Genomic DNA, 18004 nt, shown 5'->3' with positions numbered 1-18004 from the left:
GCAGGGGGGACGGGGCGTGGGGGACCCGTGGATTTGGCCGGGGGGGCCAACCGGTGAAATAAGGTGATCGGGAGAGGGGACGGCGGCGGCCGCCCGCCGAACAAAAGCTGACGCTGATATTAAACGGGCTTTTGTTAGGGGGAAGTGAGTGTGCGTGCGTGCGTGTGTGTGTGCGGGGGGGACACCCCGCCCGCAGCAAGTTGCCGTGCGGCGGAGGGCACCTCAGACTTGTTTACCGCTCGGCGCGGCGCTCACTGGCGTGTTTACCCTGCACACACGGCGCGGGGCTCCCCTCCTCCCCCAGCCCCATCCCTCTTCCGTGCCCCGGGGAGGGGAGGGATGAGCGGAGCGGGGTTTATAGCGGCGCTGGGGGGGGGTGCGCCGTCAGGAGATGCTGATACGATCACGCGTAAAACAACCACCCCCCTCCGGTTTGCGAGTCGGATCGGTGCAAGCGCAGGCAGTCACTGGCCGGAGGGAGAATTACATCATCCCCTGCTCCAGTGATGCTACCTTTCGTGCCGCTACCATGCGCGCAGGGAAACAACTGGGGGCGCGCCTCACGCCCCCCGGCCGGCGCGGTGCCACCCTGGGGGCGGCGGGGGCGAGCTGGGGGCGGGGAGGCGCGCCCCCGCGTCACTCTCACACACACACACACACACACACACACACACACACCCGCCCGAGTGTTTACAGCGCTCACACAGGCGTATTGTGACGTCGCCTGAGTGACAGCCCGCCGCGCCAACGGGGGGGGCGCGCCCCGCCGCCGCGCAGAGCACGGGGCCGCGCCCGCCCCGGCACCGGCACCGGCACCGGGGGCTGCGGGGTGGGGGCCCCGCCGGGCCGCATCCACATCCAGCCCGACCCACAGGCTCCGGCCGCGGCGCGGCTCACGCGACGCCGATGGGTTTGGGTTTGGGTTTGGGTTTGGGTTTGGGTTTGGGTGTGTGACGTTCTGTGACGTGCTGGGCGCACGCGGTAGAAGGGAGAGCTCGTGAGAGAGGCCAGGCGTGCTCGCAAGCGTGGGGTGCCTGTGGAGTTACACCGCTCCCGCCGGCAGGCAGCGGGGACCGGTCTCTTCCCGGGGAGCACGGTCCTGCTGGGACTTTGGGAAAGGGACGCCGTCAGCGTAGAAGCTGTCATATCGATGGCCCTGGACACTTCATTGTCCAGAGTGGACATTATTTATTTTTTTTTAAAGGGATATAGACTTCAGTACCGAGGACAAAATCTAAATATCACACATCTTATTCTTTCCCCAGCGTTACAAGTGTAATGTTATAGGGTTAGAAACTTGTTGCAATATGCTACTGAGTTGGGAAAAAGTGTCTCTGGGGTTTACTCAGGCTGTGAAAATACTGAAGCAGTACTTACCCACTGCAAAGTCAATAAAACTGTATCACACTACAATCAACAAAAAGTGCTTTACAAATTTATATTTGTCAAAAATTGTCTGCCAGAATGCAGCAGTGTAAAAATTACTGCCAAAACACCAACATCTACTTGCTGCAAAATTCAAGTAACCACTAAGCCCTGTTTAATAGTACACACAGTTTTTAATGTGTTAATGGTTTGGGGTTCTTCAAAGCATATTACTTTTTGAAGTCTGGGTGTTTCTATTTGTGCAGAAAATAGACTGAGAAGCTTTGAGCTCCTACTGTTACAAAAGTTAAAAGGAAACAAAGTTGAGCTGCTAAGTCGGCAGTCTGGAATGAGTCAATAGTATCTCCTTTGTCCTGCTAGCTTTCTCTGCTGTGGTGTATCTTTGCTCTATTTCCTCTGCAAAAGCAAATGAGCATTTCTACCCTCAGCATATTTAATGGACTTAGTAGAACTCCTGGCTTCTAAATATTTTAAACTACCAGTAATATTCCAATGTGTCTCCCTTTCCCAGCTATATACAATAGTGGTGCTAGCGTCAATGACAGTATGCTCACTTCTTTAACCTGAGAGATACTTCCACATTTTCCATTATTTATAATTAATAGAGCAAATTATTCTTGCTGTGTTGTAGTAAGCCTTCATAAGGGAACAAATATGCCTTTTTAAAGTACACCATTATCTCTCGGGCTTTTGGTTGGTTTTGGTTTGTTTTGTTTTTAAGAGAGAAAAAAAAGGATTGGGCTGTAGACATGAAGGAGATGTAAATAACTCCTCTCTTCATTTACTTGGGGATTCCCCGGGAGTCTCAGAGGGCAAGGAGGTAACATAGCTGGCTTTTACAAGAGGATGACAGGTCCTGACACAGGGTCACGGAGAATCTATGCTTGGCTAGCCCTGTGCTCCAGTTTTGTTTAGCTGGTAGCTAGTCCCTTGAGGGATCAATGTCAACTTAAGCATGCTAACTTCTACAAGCAATGGGCTGGCCAGTGACCGAGGGCTGTGGCTGGCTCCTCCAGGGCTCCCTACTTCTGTGCACTTGGAGCTCGATGCTGCTGCCAGGCTGCTTCTGTGGCTCTGCAGCTTGTCACTGAGAGAATTAAAGTGGCAACAGCACAAAGCAAGCCCAAACACTGCCGGTTCTCTGAAAACAAAAGGTGGCTAGATGTATGAGGTGGATAGGAAAAGCAGCTTGGGTAGGGACATGGCTTCATGACTGAGGCACAGAAACTGGAGCCAACTCCCGTCACCATGAGCTAAGTTTCTGTGTACCTCAAACCCACTTTCCCCTTAAATTCTGGCCTTGCATTGGTATTAGTTGTTCCACAGATCTGTTACACTCCCAGAGATAATAAACAAATGTCAATTAAATGTCCCACACAGAAAGGTATTAGATATCAACCTACTTTCTCTTTTAAGATATGTATATCTTAAAGTTATCAATTAGGGAACAAGGTATATGTGTGCATGTGTTAATGCACACACACATACACACCTCCTCACGCTGTCAGTCCTTTCTGGTTTAACTTTCAATACCCATTGGATATTAGAGTTGGGTAACTAGTGTTCAAAGAAGAGTGAGTTTGTATTAAGCCACTGGGGTTGAAACCTGTATTTTAATATGTACAGTATGTAGTTTTTACTCAGTTTTATGTTATAGTATGAAGGCTTTTTAAGTCTGCAAGATCAAGATAATTTTTGTGTTTATAAAAATAAGGCTTGTTTGTTATTAATTTATCTAACTCTGCTTTTCTTTTGATACTTGAAGTACATAAATGAGTTATTTAGCACATTATTAGCTGAACGACCCTTCCTTTCCTTTTTTCACAATTGAAAAAGATTATCAGTCAGCTACTGCTGTATTACTGTATATGTGACCAGTCTGTCTGTACCATTTGATGTCTGATACTTTTAATTTATTTTTTGTAGTCTTGTTCTGTACATAGGATCCCAGGGGTTTTTTTTGGCTGTTTGTTTTTTAATGCCCTATAATTCCTAATGATAACAAGTAGTTTTGCCTGATCACCATAAAGGCCTATGCTATGGATTTCTACAGTTTTCATTTAAAACTCTAGACACATTTCCATCTTTTCATTTGTAAAGGGTGTTACTAACTTACATTTGGAAATTTGACTGATTCAGACAGCACAGTCTTCCTGGTTCTGCAAGCAGGCAGTTCCAGTGTTTCAGCTTTTGCACAGTAGTACTTTAACAAGCAGCAGCCATGCATAACTAACGAGACTGCAAGTCCAGTTACTGCTTTTTAGAAGCCTCTACCCAGCTCTTGTGTTATCCAAAATGTCCATTTTATGTTGTTGCAGCCATATGACAGCACTACTAACAGCAGGAAAGTGCAGTGGTTATTTACAGTGGATAAGATACAGGGGGAGAAAAAGAAGTTTTAAAAAATGGAGCCTGAGGTGCAGGAAGAAAGAATAGATCCAGCTATCCTTTTATAGTAACTGGTGTTTTGTGGAAAGTGGTTAAGAAAGGAAGACTCTTGCTTCCTTCCAGCAGTTGACCAGTGATGGCATGATATTCTAACCAAAGGCTGACAGCATTCCTGGATTATGCACGTTTCATATGTAATATCTAGTATTGCTCAGCTCCTTCTCTTGAACCTACTTTTAGATTCTGGGTCATACCCTCTAACTATATTGATGGATGTCTAATAGAACAGTTTTCAAATTTGGCATTAATGCTTCACAAAAAGTAATACTAATATTTTATATTTGTGAATATTTTAAAGTACTGTTGTAGTTTTCAATAATATTTTTTATCTGTACAGTTAGTGTTGTGAATACAACATATTAATAGATGATATTAGCTAGACAGGACATCACTTCAAAACGTGTACATAATGTGTACACAAGATAACACCTAGCACAGACTCCAAAAAGTGCTCTTAGCAGGGATTACAGGTACAAATAAATACTTTGATGAATGGAAACTAGGAATTCAGTAGTAGTTCACCAGATGAGAAATATGCCTTTAGACTCCACAAAGTAAAAAATAATATGCTGAAAACTAGTCAACACGAGCTAGAAAAACAGATTATCAAGGCCACTGTACTTCTTAAGGACTCTTAGTATCCTCGTTTCTGTCTGAACGTGTTATTTGCATGAACATCCTTTTTGATAAAACAATGAAATTCACAAAGATTCCACTGTATGTCACTGTACTGATTGGCTGTCACAACTACTGACTAAATATTAATTTTTGTAATCTTTCTAAGTTAAATCTATAAACTCCTATATCTGGATAACTTTTAAAACCCTAGACACAAGTGAAACACTCAACAAAATAATTTCTTGAATTACACATTGTTCATCCTTGTTTTTAAATATTTGGTTAGTAATTTAAATTAGTTTGTCAATTTTACTTTTATTAGTTAGAGAAAAATTAGATGGCCTCTTTTGTTTTGAAGTGTATTTCATCTTAGTTTTATTACACTAAAGAGAGCGATAAACACTGCAGGCTAACAAGGAGCTACACATTGGTGCAATCACTTTGGTTTCATAACTCCTACAGATTTTTATCCCTCACAAGCAGTGATTTACATACCATTGAGGGAAAATGAAAATGAGGGGGAATCTCATTATGACACTGCAAAGTGTTTTTAGTTTCTCCTAACACGGACTAGATTAAACCTGGCCTATGTCACAAGACATGTGAAGGGTGAGAGCAAAGGGTCCTTTCTCATAATAGTCATGCACAATTAATGCTCTCTTCACTCAATAAAGAAAACCAGATCCAAAATGAGGAGGAGGATATGGAGTCCTATTCTTTCACCTCCACTCCCCACCCCCATCCTCTGAGCTGTAAAGAAAGGATCAGGTTGCACTATTTTAAAAGCTGGTGCAGTACGCACACTTCCTCACTACACTGACAAGCACTGGGAGAAAATATCTCTCAGAGCTCCCTGCAGGAGTTCCTACTGCTTCATAACATCCTTTACTCAGGATTGTGACTTCTCAACAGAGCTGAGTCTTCAATAAAGTGACGAAAACTTCTCCCATAAGCATACAATATTTTAGGGACATATACAAATATCAGTATTATTGAAATAACTTACCTTTGACACATGGCTTTGAAAGCTTCACACTTGATGCAAATCATAAAAATCAAACTATCACAATAGCTCAGCACTACAGGCAAAGTAGACCTGTAAATAAATTAAAAGAGCAGTTAAGCAACTTACTATAATTTCCTGAATATGCTTAAATAAACAGGATTAATTAACACATTAAATAATAGAATTGCTCTGTTTTCATCCTACTGTCTGAGAACAGGTTTCTGGTTACTGCTGCTATAGACATTTCAATTTAAATCACACTGCTGATGTTAAATCTGTATCAAGGTGGAAGATGGATGGTTGGCCAAAGTTTGGAATGGGAGTCTAAACAAGGGCCATAATCCTGTCCTTGACTCAGAATTTCACCAATGGCTTTTCCATTCTAAGATAGGGACAGTTAAAACTGTCCTATATTTCACTGAATCTAAGAGATAAAATAATGCTTGAAGGATCTCCCAATTCTACACATAGCAAGGTTATAAAAGTAAAAAATAATCCAAGATCTGAAATAAGTGTTTAGCAACAATTTGTTTATCTGTACATTTGTCTTTTTCAAAATATAAAACTCCCAGTTCCCAAGGCAGGGTCCCTAGTTAGCAATGCCTAACAGATGTCAAGAGGCTAACCCAGCTCAGAAGGTCTCTCTTAAGGGGAGTTCCCATGCCATATCATATCTCCACATAAAAAAAGAAGCCCAAAATTACAGTGATTGAAATTCTCACCAGTCTTCCACTCTCTTCACATTAGAAATGAAGACCTGACTGGGAAAGGGCACTAAAAACCTCATATCTCACCCAGGGATTCTCCTGCAGGAGCTGTGGAAGGAAGCCATAAGCCACCTCCTGTTGGAATAGGGCAAGTTTTGCACTGGGAGAAGGAGTCTGCACAAAGCACTGCATAAATGCTGGGCTGAGCCAGTGGCACTCAGAGGCTAGAAGAGCTGTATCAATCTGTCAAATGGCCTAACAGTGAGGAGGAATAAATCCTGTTTAGTCTTGCCTCAGCCACTATTACCTGAGCTCTGAGAGTTTAAAAGGAATAAAATCTCATTCCAGGCTTTAAAGAAGCTTGAGGTCTACAGATAAAAAGCTGTATACTACATCTAGGTACTACAGTTTTAGTTGCAAATAATTCACAATTTCAACATACAGACTGGGAGATATTTCATTTGAAAGCAAGAAGGAAAATAATGACAGGTTCTGTCATATGACAACAAATTTACAAGTAATAGCAGAACTGTCCTTTTCTAATGCATAAGAGTCATGATTCTAGAGGGAGAGCCTGCTGGAAATAGGAAAGAGGCAGATGAAAATGGAAGGAAAGATAAGAAGTTTAATGGAAGATGCTGATCTGGATGACTGAAGTCTTCATCAAATAAGAAAGCAGTCTCCTATTTACTTTCTGATGCTGTGTAAATGAGTGAATCAAAGCCCACACATTCTCTTGCAAATCATGTCACAAGGATTCTCCGTCTCTATGCCCCTGAGGTCATGAGTGACCATGTACTGACCCCTGACAGACTCCTGCTGCCTTTCTTTAATACACCTCCCTAACCACTTGAGCTCCTATGAGTGCTGTACATTGCATGCTTCCTACCCTTCCTTCCTTTTATTTTAGCAATCTGTACCCCACCAAATTTTCCTATAATCTTGTGTGTTTCTCTACAACCTTTCTTGTACTTGTGAAGCTTCTCAATATTTAAGCAGACATGTTAAGGAGTAAGGGAAAACATAAAAAGATAAGATTATTTCAGGGAGAGACTCAGCAAGTTTTCAGAAAAAGGAATACTGTATTTCAAATAAAATAAGATTGTTTTCAACTGGAAGAGGTTCACATTTATATAACCAGTGAAACTCGTGCTGAAAAGGGAGGAAACAGTAACTGTAGACAGTAGTTCAAAAGGAAGTTCCGTTACAGTACAGACCAAAAAAAACCTTCTTCTTACCAAGTACAAAATATATAATTAATGCTGAAGTTCTGCATATGCCTTAAATACTGAGCCGTGAGTGTAGATTGCTCTTTAATGTGTCCAACAGCCTTAACGCTGATACCCATACAGGGAAACAATTATGACAATAGCATTCACCAAACACAAAACTGAGATAGTCTTTCCTTGAAACTCTTCCCACTCTAACAAAGACAACATTCAAAAAAAAAAAAAAGGCAAACAAACCACAAAACAAAATGGAAAAACAAAGAAAAAAAAAAAAACAAAAAAACCCAAACCCAAACCCATTCGAAAGGCCACTGCAGATGTTGGACATACTGGACACAGACTGATTCTTGAGTTAAAGACAGACATCCTTTAGCCAAAAGGAGTAACTCAAACAAAGAAGAGACCTTCAAGTATAAGACTTTCAAGTTTCAGACCTCTAGTTTGAACTTATCTCTGTTTTCACACATCAGTAGGTTCAGTGGAGTTAGAAATACCCAATATGTGTAATGAAAACAATCTCTATCAGCAGATAGAGCACGAACATGATAACGTATGTTTCCCAAGCCTAGAGCAATTGTCAAGCAATTACTGTTTGTCAAGACAACACACTTGATAGTCAGGGTCACCTAACCCCGGGTCATCTCCTTCTGCCTTGCAGCGAGGCAGCTCTCGGCAGCTCAGCAGCCCGGCTCTGCGGTTTGCCCGCAGCGCAGGCTGCAGCGCGGGTTTCCCCGGCTCCCGCTCGGCCGCGGCTCCAGCAGGCAGCAGATGCCGCGGTTTTGTTCCCGGGGAAGGAGGGCCCGCGCGGGTCAGAGGCGACTCCTGACAACTGATTATTAACCAGGCCTTTCTAAAGCACTTGCAAGGCCCATATTGTGTTTGTTTAGGACCCAGAACTACAAGTGCATGTTATCAGCGGACTGGGTGAATTGGTTGGTGTCTCTGAGTTCAATTACCAATTCTAGCTACCTTTTAAAACAGAAAAGAGAATAGCCTTGTCTTACGCAGCCTATTTTGGTCCAGTTTTATATTTCCTTTTTTTCCTTCCTTTCATTTTAAAGATCCTTACTCAATTAAATATATCCTCTTTATAAAGTATTATTCTTCTTGCTATCTAGATTGTGATTTCATGCCTGCACAAGTTTTATTTAATCATTTATATAAGGGACTTCTTATTCTTAATTTTTACATCTTATGATAGAAAATTTAATGGCTTCTCTTTACCATGACTTTGTCTTCCAATTATAATTTATAAAAGTGTGTATGTAGATGGAAAATTGAATTAAATTTAAATGTAGCAAAAGAGCCCTTAAATTTTCTCAGTTAAATTAAATAGGTATAACTGTACACAACATATAAGAATAAAAATTTATCAGAACATACTGTATTGAAAACTGATTTATTCAACAAGGATGAATCACTGCTAGTTGGGGAACTTAGGAGATTATTTCTTGCTAGCATGACCTTCAAGACTGTAGAACTAGTACACCTCATCCTCTTTCAGATTTCATTCATGGACCTAATGAGAAAAAATGAATTACCTGCTTTTTCATCTCCCAGTAGATTTTTCCATTTTGAACATACTAGTCATTAATATAAAGTAGATGAGTACATTAAAAGAGAAAAAGAAAAGCTATCAGAAGCTGGTTCCACATTCTGCAGGTTTAATTCCAAATGCTCTGCCAGTGACTTCCACCCCTTCAGCGGTTTGACTTTATCTAAAACTTTGGCATAAAAAATGTGTGGCATGGTATTTTTATTGTGTTATTTTAAAATACTATAGTAAATTTAACATTAATACTGGCTGCACTAATTTCATAATTAATTTTAAGTGGTCTTGTTTAAAAAAACCAAACTTTTAATTTAAAGAAAGCATACATAGAGAACTCATTAAACACATATTAATTGTTCCAGGAGACCACACAAGTAACAGAAAACATGATTTCCCTCCTTTCTTTTATAGCCATTTAGATTATAATATGTTCAAACCAGCATGGGTCCCTCCTATGCCTGCTGTTGCACATACAAAGTTAAAGAGACAGAGCCCTGGCACAGAGGTTTGCCTTCATCTCCTCAATACCTGAGGCATTAGAAGTAAGAAGCCAGTCAGGTTAGGCTTTTTCTTTAATGCACTGGCTGTTCAGGTGCAGATTTACCAGCAGCAGGAGGGAAAGGGTGAAAGGATGCTATGAAGAGCTCTAGATCCTTCCCTGTTCCTCCACCCATTTTTTTGCTCCTCAAGCTACAGCTGCACCTCTGCCTAGCTACCAAAAACTGAAGAGACTTCAGACTAACCAGGGAACTGAACATCAGAATTCACCACCTCAGTCTCTGCTAAAAATAGAGACTTGTCATTAAACTTCCTTGTCCTTGCAAAGTGACTTAGAAGGATAAACCTACTGCCAGGACAATTTCCCAAGTTGAAAGGGAAAGTTATTTCTGAGAATTTCCTATAGTTGTGATCCTGGCTTGCTGCATTTTGGAATAGGCCTTACAGATTTGATATCACAGATCTATGGATTTGATCTATTCACTTAAGATGGATGAGAATGAAATTCTTCCTCCTCCTAAATTACTGTGATGGAAACAACACTGTCCCATGGATTTTCTATTTTTTTAAAATTTTTTTAAATTTTTTTGCTCTTTTCATTACCAGGCTCAAAGATTTCCTCTCTGTAAGGAAGAGAATCTAAAAGCCAGTATAAGGAACAAGAGAAGTCACTACTCAGAATTACAATGGTACCAACAAGTCTCTAGAGAGAGAGAGAGATGAGTACAGTTTGAGTTAAGGAAGGGCAAGATTAGGTGAGAAAAAAAAGGAGAGGTAGAGGCATTCAATTGACATATGTTAAAAAATCTTTGAAATACTTGGGAAGTTGAGAGTGCAGTAAAAGGAATAAGAATGACTAAGGTTGACTTTAGTTGATTGAATTCAAAGAAGGGAAAGTCCTGAAAGTATTTTGTTTCATTTTTGCAAAGACTGGGAGTAGGTCATGATTCATAAACAAACTTTGTTTTAAGAATACTAGAGAGGTCAGACTGGTTCAAGCCAGGCATACACTTGGCACATTTACCCATGTCCAAAGGCTGACAAAAGCCAATTCTTATCCAAATGTTCCCTTTAGTGAACAGCAGGACCAGGACAAGCACATTTGATAATGCCCATACATTCCAGCATCCAACTTTGTTTTAGTTTGGAAGATTTCCTGAACCTGATGTGGTTTGTCCAGTCAGTGACTTTCACTAGATCTCTCTTCCAGGGCCTTGTGCAGTCTCTCCTTAAATTGTTGTGCACTTCGTACTGTCTTTAGTAAAACAATGTTGTGAGTATAATACCCATGAGCATATAAAGTAAAATAATTGTATTATTTACTTTGAATAGACCTACTGCTGTCCTCTGATGCACCCTTATTTTTTTATTGATAGAGAAGGTGAAAAGTTGATCCTTGTCCATCCTTTCTGTTTGTGACTTTAAAACATTTATTGCTGTTTTGAAAATGCAAACTTTGCTGTTTGTTAGAGGGGTGCTGTAGTTACAGTGTCTGAAGAAGACTGCATTGCCCCAGGGCTGGATATCTATTTCTTCTTAGCTCTGCCAATCAACCACCAGTCTGCCTGCTATCTGTGGCAGATGCTGAAGCTGCTATTGCAAAGAAGTCCTTCCAAGATCCTGGGGAACTGGAAGCCTAGATGAGCACATTCTGAGAGAGCCATTCTTTTCCACTGTTAGGGAAGATGCATTAGAGGAAAAGATGCAGTCATGCATACTGTGCTCTTAAAACCCTGCTGGCCTTTCTGCAAGCAGAATCTAAAAGAATCGTGGGGAGTGGGAATAAAAGAGACAAAAATTTGCCACTGCACAGGAATCAGCCCCATTCCAAGAAAATTACTTACTAATAACTAAAGCTTAAGGAATCACTGTAAACTGTATCTAAACTTGGAAGCAGAAAACTGAAGCTAAAGTAGTTCAAGCCTCCTCTAAAGGAGGAGGACATTGTTTCTAGAGTAGACCTTAAGTGGGCACAGTTAACATCATAATGAAAACCACAGAAGCTTTTGACAGTTTCCTATTATTTCAGTAGAAGATTCTTAACTCATGCAGTATTCTCCCATTTTCCCTGCCATGTGTTTTACAAGACACAAAAATATTTATCAGGCAGACAGAAAAGCACAGTTTCAATTAGTAAAAAATTATACAGACAGGTAAGACAGGTCTCTGTTGTGAGGTAAAAATATAAACAAAAACTTTTCCTAAATCTTACCACAAGTTAAGGTATATTGTATCACTGTACAGAAGAATACAAGTAGCTATTGCAGAAAAATACATTTTTAGAGAAATTATATAAACTACTTAGTGTCAAAATTATTTAACAGTCCTGTACTATTGAAGTAGAAGAGGCTAAGGGAGACTGACCATGCCAGGATACTCAAACAGAAAGTCTTTTCATTCAGGTTTGTGAGTAACTCTAGTTAAAGTGACTCTATTTGACACAAAATGATCTTCACTGTTGCAAAACAGTTTCTGTCAGCAGATTTCACTTAGGCAACGCCCTGTCTATCAGCTGCAATCATACTGGGTTTGGCTGCAGGATCTGATTATTATTTCCGAAGGGGATGTCTGGCTAAGCAGGTAAAGAGAATGTACTGAAAGTTTCACAAGACACAAGGAAAGATTTGAAAAAAGGCACCCAAACCCATGTTATAAACAGGTAAACACAGCATTCTGTCAGGAGCTCTCAGCATCCCTCTAGTTAGAACAGGACACCTATTTGTATCTGTTACAAACAAGCACACATTTTGAAGTCCCTACTTGAAAAATGTGACTCTGGAAGACAGGTCAGTGCCACTGACTCCCTGCTATGATGGTTAGATATGCTGAAGGTTAGAAAGGCTCAAGGCTCTAACGTTTTCAGCTCTAATCCCAAATGTTTCCTCATTCTTAGGCTTAATTTAGAGCTGTATGTCACATAAAAGCTCCTGAGGATGGTCTTGCCCCTTACTGGCTTGTTGACAAAAATATATAATTAATTATCATGTTGACTATTGGCACTTGTTTGGGAAGTCCCTGAAAAACAACCCCAAATTTATTTATCCTTCAAGGCAGAGAGTACTGACTGAAATGTTTATATGGAGAGCAGGCATCTCCTGAACATCAAAGATTTTGAATGTGAGCAAATCCCTGTCTCTGAATAGATCTGTCTGTCCCCCAGACCCTTGGTACTTCAAGGTAGGAAGGTGACACTGTAATGAGTATAATTCATTCAAAGTTTAATGAGGAGAGGACTCCTTTGTGTACCCCAGACACCTGATGCAGCAAGTACCAGGTCATTGCAAGGCTTTCAGAAGGTAGCTCAAGTCCAAAATGTTTTGGGAGTGACTATAAATGCTGAGAGGTTTTTGAAAGATGACTGATCTTGAAAGATGACCTAGAGGCTGGTTTAATTGACCTGTTGCTGTCTACAACCTCTCCTCTGGGAAGTAAAAAGCTCTTGATAATATGATGTCTAACAGTAATACCATAACAAAATGTTTTAAATTGATGTTGTTTCTGCAAATCTGAGAATTGTTGATATAGTTTTAGACCTGTGTGAATTGAATCAAAGATCTGTTGTGGTAGTACACCTCAATGCTTTATCTCCTGAAGCAGGCTATGCTGATGGCTACTTTTTCTGGAAGGAGGCAGGGTAAACACCAAGTCAGCAGAAAATTCCTGTTTGGTTCACACCAAAGACTCAAGGGTAGCGCTCTGTAATGTAATCCAGAATTCCTATGAGGAATTTAATGTCTTCTCATTGCTGCATGGATCCCTATGTAAAAATAGACATCTTGCAGGCTGGCAGCTCAAAATCCTTGAGAATTAATGATTGGTTAGGAGATTATAGATACTACTCCAATCTGAATTTGAAATAGCAGGTGAAATTGCTGAGGCACTGATAGTTGACACTGAACTGCTAGCCCCCCTCACCCTTCCTGCAGAGACAGAAGGTTCTGTCACTGATTTGGAATGGTACATTTGCTTCTGCAATCAGTCATAGAAGGCACCCTGTTTCTGGTGTTTATTGTTTCTAATGATTTGGACAGCTTGTTAGAGAATGAGAGAAGAAAACCATGAGGCCAACAAGTCACTCAGCACTATGTATGACACTGTGCTGGAATACAAAGACAATCACTACTATTGGAGCTATAAATATATAAGGCACTTAACACAAAGCCAGCTACTATCAAGGTCCCTGTAGAGAGTGTGCAAGTAATAAAATTAGTCTTTTCAGGACCTGAACTTTAAAATACATGAACCAAAGACATATCATATTGCTGAGGAGTGTTTTATCCCTTCTACATGCATGGGCAGCAGCTTGTACTGAGATTCATGTTCCTCTTGCCTCCATCAAACTTCCCTGCCATTACAAGTGGATCCTGCTAATGGGTGTGTCCCAGAAGATCAGAATCCCAGCTTTTAGGACACTGAACAAGACAATGTCTTTAATCATAACTATAGCTTTACTTGTAGAATTTAGAAATAAACTGATCTCTGTTTAAGGAAAGTCTTTTCTCCTCCCTCCGTCCCTTCCCTGCTCTCTGTTTCATCTGAAAAAGAGGAAATGTTACTATGGGATATGTTGCTCCCAGAAGAATCATGCTAGGGAAAATGTTAAACTCCAGTAACCTATGACTCCATTATTCATATACAAAGAGGTATATCTAGTATGTTAACTCAAACTGTATTTTGGTAATGGTCATCAGGGGACTTAATTTATTGTATGAAATTAATTATTCTATTACAACTAAAGTTAAGTAAATCACACAGTACATGCACTGCATGATTTCCATCTCTGTGGTATGACGGAAATAATTAAATCATCCATGTTTGTATTCACATGGCTATTTAATGCCCTGAGGTCAGTGGACATGAGGGTGCTTCAAGATACCATTTAATGGACCTTTTTGTTCAAATAATTTGTCCCTGAACTCATCCTTGGGCACATGCACGCCAGCAATGAAACACTTCTAACCATTCAAAGAGGCATCTAAGAGCATCCCAGAAAAGTTATTCGTGTTCTTTAAAAAAACAGGGCAATTAAAGTACATGTCTGTATTTTGGCCAACTTAGATGGAAAACTGGGTTATATAAATTAACACACACACAAACTGATTTAATAAAGTCATTATGTCTTTATGCTGTTGCTGTACCTCACACTACTAGTCTGCATAGAAAAAACGGCATAGAAATGCAATTTTTAGCTCTTCAAATAAAATATTTTTCTTAATTCTGACATCTTCCTATTTATTTCTCAAAACTGGCCAAAAAACCTTAACATTCCAAAATATTAACAGTTTCCAACCTATATATTCCTGATGTGCAGTTTGTACTACTTCATTCAGTCAAACTGCAGTTATGTTAAATAAGGGGATTACATTACATAATTAAATCTTCTAAAATAGAATAACTCAGAATAACTGCACACCATGTTCTACCAATTCTACTCCAATCATATATTCTTCTGCCAACTTAAATAAATATTATATCATTCCAGTTTCCTTGCATGTGGCTGTTTACCTCACTTAATCAAACTGCATATATTTTTTCTTTCTAACCACCCTTTAATTATTCTGGTTTTGGATGTCCATATTTAATCTGTAAGTAATATTTTCAAAATTATTAAATTATAATTTCATTAACTCCTTTCAAAATGGGGGTTATATCCATCTATATGTTATTAACTGTATGTTTTTGAGTACCATACTACTCAAAATAGATACAGTCATCTTGCTGGGAATTGATTTCTGTCGTAGTTGCGCTGCAACTCATGCAGGAAAACGAAATTTCTCATCCTAATTAGTCCCCTCTGGTTACATAAATACTTTCTTTAGTCAGCATTTTTTTAACTGTTCAATAAAATAATACATGGGAAAGCTCAAAAATATAGTTTGCATTTGCAACTTCAAACTGTAAAAGCAAATGTTCCATTACAAAAATTCTTAAATTAATACACATGTTGAGAAGCAAGTTCTTACAAGTAAAACCAGACAACTGTAGGTTTCAATTGTCAGTAAAAGAAGCTTTAGTATTTTTTCTCAATTTGTTTAACTGATTAAGGCATCTTGCAATTTAAAACCATTATTCTCTCTTCAGGAAACACCTCGGATCAGAAACTACATTTCTGACTTACATGAGAAGTCAAGTCACACAACTTTCAGAGGCCTCTCAAAAGCAGTATTCACTTCTATCCAGGAATTATATTTTCCTATCCTTGTAAAAAACTGTAACTTAAGCATTCTAGAGTTATTTGCTAGACATGTTCCTCTACAAACTTCTCTGACCTACACTGTTTTCCTTCTATATAAACTGCATTAATATAAAGATGTAGTGTTACGTGAGTCATATTTTTGAATAATTCTATTCAAGCTGACAACAATCTTTCTTCAAATGGGTTTGTATCATAAATGTTTTAAGACTTTGGTGGTCTCTTTCTAAGTTAATTCTCAAATAGCAAAAGAAGATGCCTCCTACTTCAAAAAGAAACAACAAAAAAAAAACCCAACCAACAAACCATAAACTAAAGCCAGTAAAAACTAAATGGTTCAGGTGCAGTGTTAAACAAAAAAGTCATACTGGAACCCCTTGGTTCCTCATCAAGATAACAAGATAAAATGAGCCACAAAAGTGAAGGGGTGCTACTTTTCTTTTTTCCTCTCTGAGGTGTTAGCTGAGTGAAAGCTATTTGATTCTCTGTACAATACTCACATTTTTAATACAATACAGCTGCATCTAATAATTGAAACTTTTCTAACACAATTTGAGGGAAGAAGGTAGAATAAAATGCCCATTTGCAAATGTTCACAGCCTTTGCTGTTGCAGTCCCAATATAAGAAAAACCACTGGAAGATGAACATTTTAATTTGAAGACTTTAATTACTGTTTGATATAAACACATAAGTCCTCAAGCATCTAACAGAGTACAACAGAGTAATAATTATTAATACTTTTCTCATCATCCTTCAAGATGAATTTCTAAGAGACAACAGACATCATAGCTAGTATTCTGAATAGACTGAATTCTGTCAGTATTCTGAATAGTCAAATGATCTTTATTCCTTCAATATTCTTGTTCTTATGTTACATATTTTATGCTCTAACAAAAGCATATACATGGATTATTCCCATTTTAATCAAGGCTATGAATGTTGATAACATGAACCATACATTTTCTTTAATATTGTTTTTTAGTACAGGAAAATAAAATAAGTTGAGGTTTGGGGCAGAAATGCAAGTGATTCTTTCTAATATCACTAACTAATTTCACTTTAGGGTCCATTATCACAGCATAGATGCTAGGTTTCATTTTTATTACTAACAGACTTTGTCACTGTAAAAATAGCCTGTTAACCACAGAAAGTAAAATTCACCATCAAAGTTCTGGTTTTGTTTAGGAATCAGACTTTTTCAGATATTCTGTCAAGCAGCAAACCCTAGTTATCTATATGTGACTTAAAAGAAACTACATGTGTTTTGAATTCAGAATATTTCCCTGTAATACCTACAGAGCTATACATACCTGAAGAGCGTGTCCTAGAGAGAATTAGAATTCAAGAAAAAAGGGCATTGGCAATGCTGAAATTAGCTTCCTGACCCGAAAATCAAGCAGTGCAAGCAGAATAATAGCAAGATAAATGCTTTATCCTTACTGATGATCTGTAAATAGAAATTATATATAAATAAACTTTAAAATTAAATAATTGAAAATTAAAATATACAAAGGCATGCAAAATTCAAGAATACACCTACTAGATTGATCATGTGTTCAGACTAACAATTTTATCTCCACATTCCAAATTTATTTTTCAAATAAATTCCAAATTTATGTGGAGCCAACAGTTATGGAAGAGAATAGATGTAAGAGCATTATTATGACAGAAACATTTTGTCTAATCTGTTCTAAATTCTCAATGAGGAAGATGCTGCAGCATCACCAGATAACTTCGTTCCAGTCTTTACCTGTCCTTGTACTTAAAAGGACTTTCCGAATATGTAGCCTCTTCTTTTTGGCTGTAAATTAATTTTTTTTTATTGTTCTGGGTACAAAAGACCATTGGTGACTATCTTCTTCACAATAATCTTCAGATATCCTACTATTTTCCCCAGTCTTCTCTTCTCTAGACTAAACAAATAAAACTTTTCTGAAATATGCTGTATAAATCTTGCTTTCCAAAAACATTTTCACTCGTTTGTTCTATGGATTCCCCTTCACCTGAAAATTAAATTAATTTTCCTTTTGTAGCCTTTATTTTAACACAGACATCAAATAATTATATTCACTGATTTTTATTCTGGCAATTTTGCATGTATGTTCTTTGATTTTGCTTCATCTGTAAAACTAGGTAGTATCCATACTACTTGAAAATTGAAATTTTATGGAACTGTAGAGCAGTAGGCCCCACAGACCCTTGAAACAACACACACCTCTATATCTCTTCAGTAACATTTTTTGGAAATCAATAATCACAATTTTCTTTGCATACAAAGTAAGTAACTTTTTCTTATTTTTTCCTTTACTTCAAAAAACTGGATACACCAGGAATTTTGTCTATCATCTTCTTAGTTTTACATTTAA

At 38.8% G+C, this 18004-nt stretch overlaps 1 protein-coding gene and 1 long non-coding RNA gene across 36 annotated transcripts in view; one reads left to right on the top strand and one right to left on the bottom strand.

Moving 5' to 3' along the window:
• Window positions 1-18004, top strand: part of LOC135294055 (uncharacterized) — an 87073-nt gene that overhangs the window by 987 nt on the left and 68082 nt on the right. The window lies entirely within an intron of this gene.
• The window catches only part of LOC135294053 (uncharacterized), an 84637-nt gene that overhangs the window by 34885 nt on the left and 31748 nt on the right, over window positions 1-18004 (bottom strand). For 21 of the 34 annotated variants that reach the window (XR_010356157.1, XR_010356152.1, XR_010356158.1 and 18 more), the window contains exons 9-10: window positions 16949-17085; window positions 5459-5548 (exon numbers count right to left, since the gene is read on the bottom strand). The gene's annotated coding sequence lies outside the window, so the exon portion shown is untranslated. Of the gene's footprint in view, window positions 1-1570; window positions 1783-3502; window positions 3721-5458; window positions 5549-6180; window positions 6274-8777; window positions 8914-16948; window positions 17086-18004 lie in introns of those variants that run through there. The other 13 variants (XR_010356175.1, XR_010356186.1, XR_010356187.1 and 10 more) reach the window with 11 other exon arrangements.

Source organism: Passer domesticus, chromosome 2 (genome assembly GCF_036417665.1).
Source record: "Passer domesticus isolate bPasDom1 chromosome 2, bPasDom1.hap1, whole genome shotgun sequence".
Taxonomy (NCBI): domain Eukaryota; kingdom Metazoa; phylum Chordata; class Aves; order Passeriformes; family Passeridae; genus Passer; species Passer domesticus.
The sequence above is the reverse complement of the archived record's forward strand: the minus strand, read 5'-3'. Positions and strand labels throughout refer to the sequence as shown.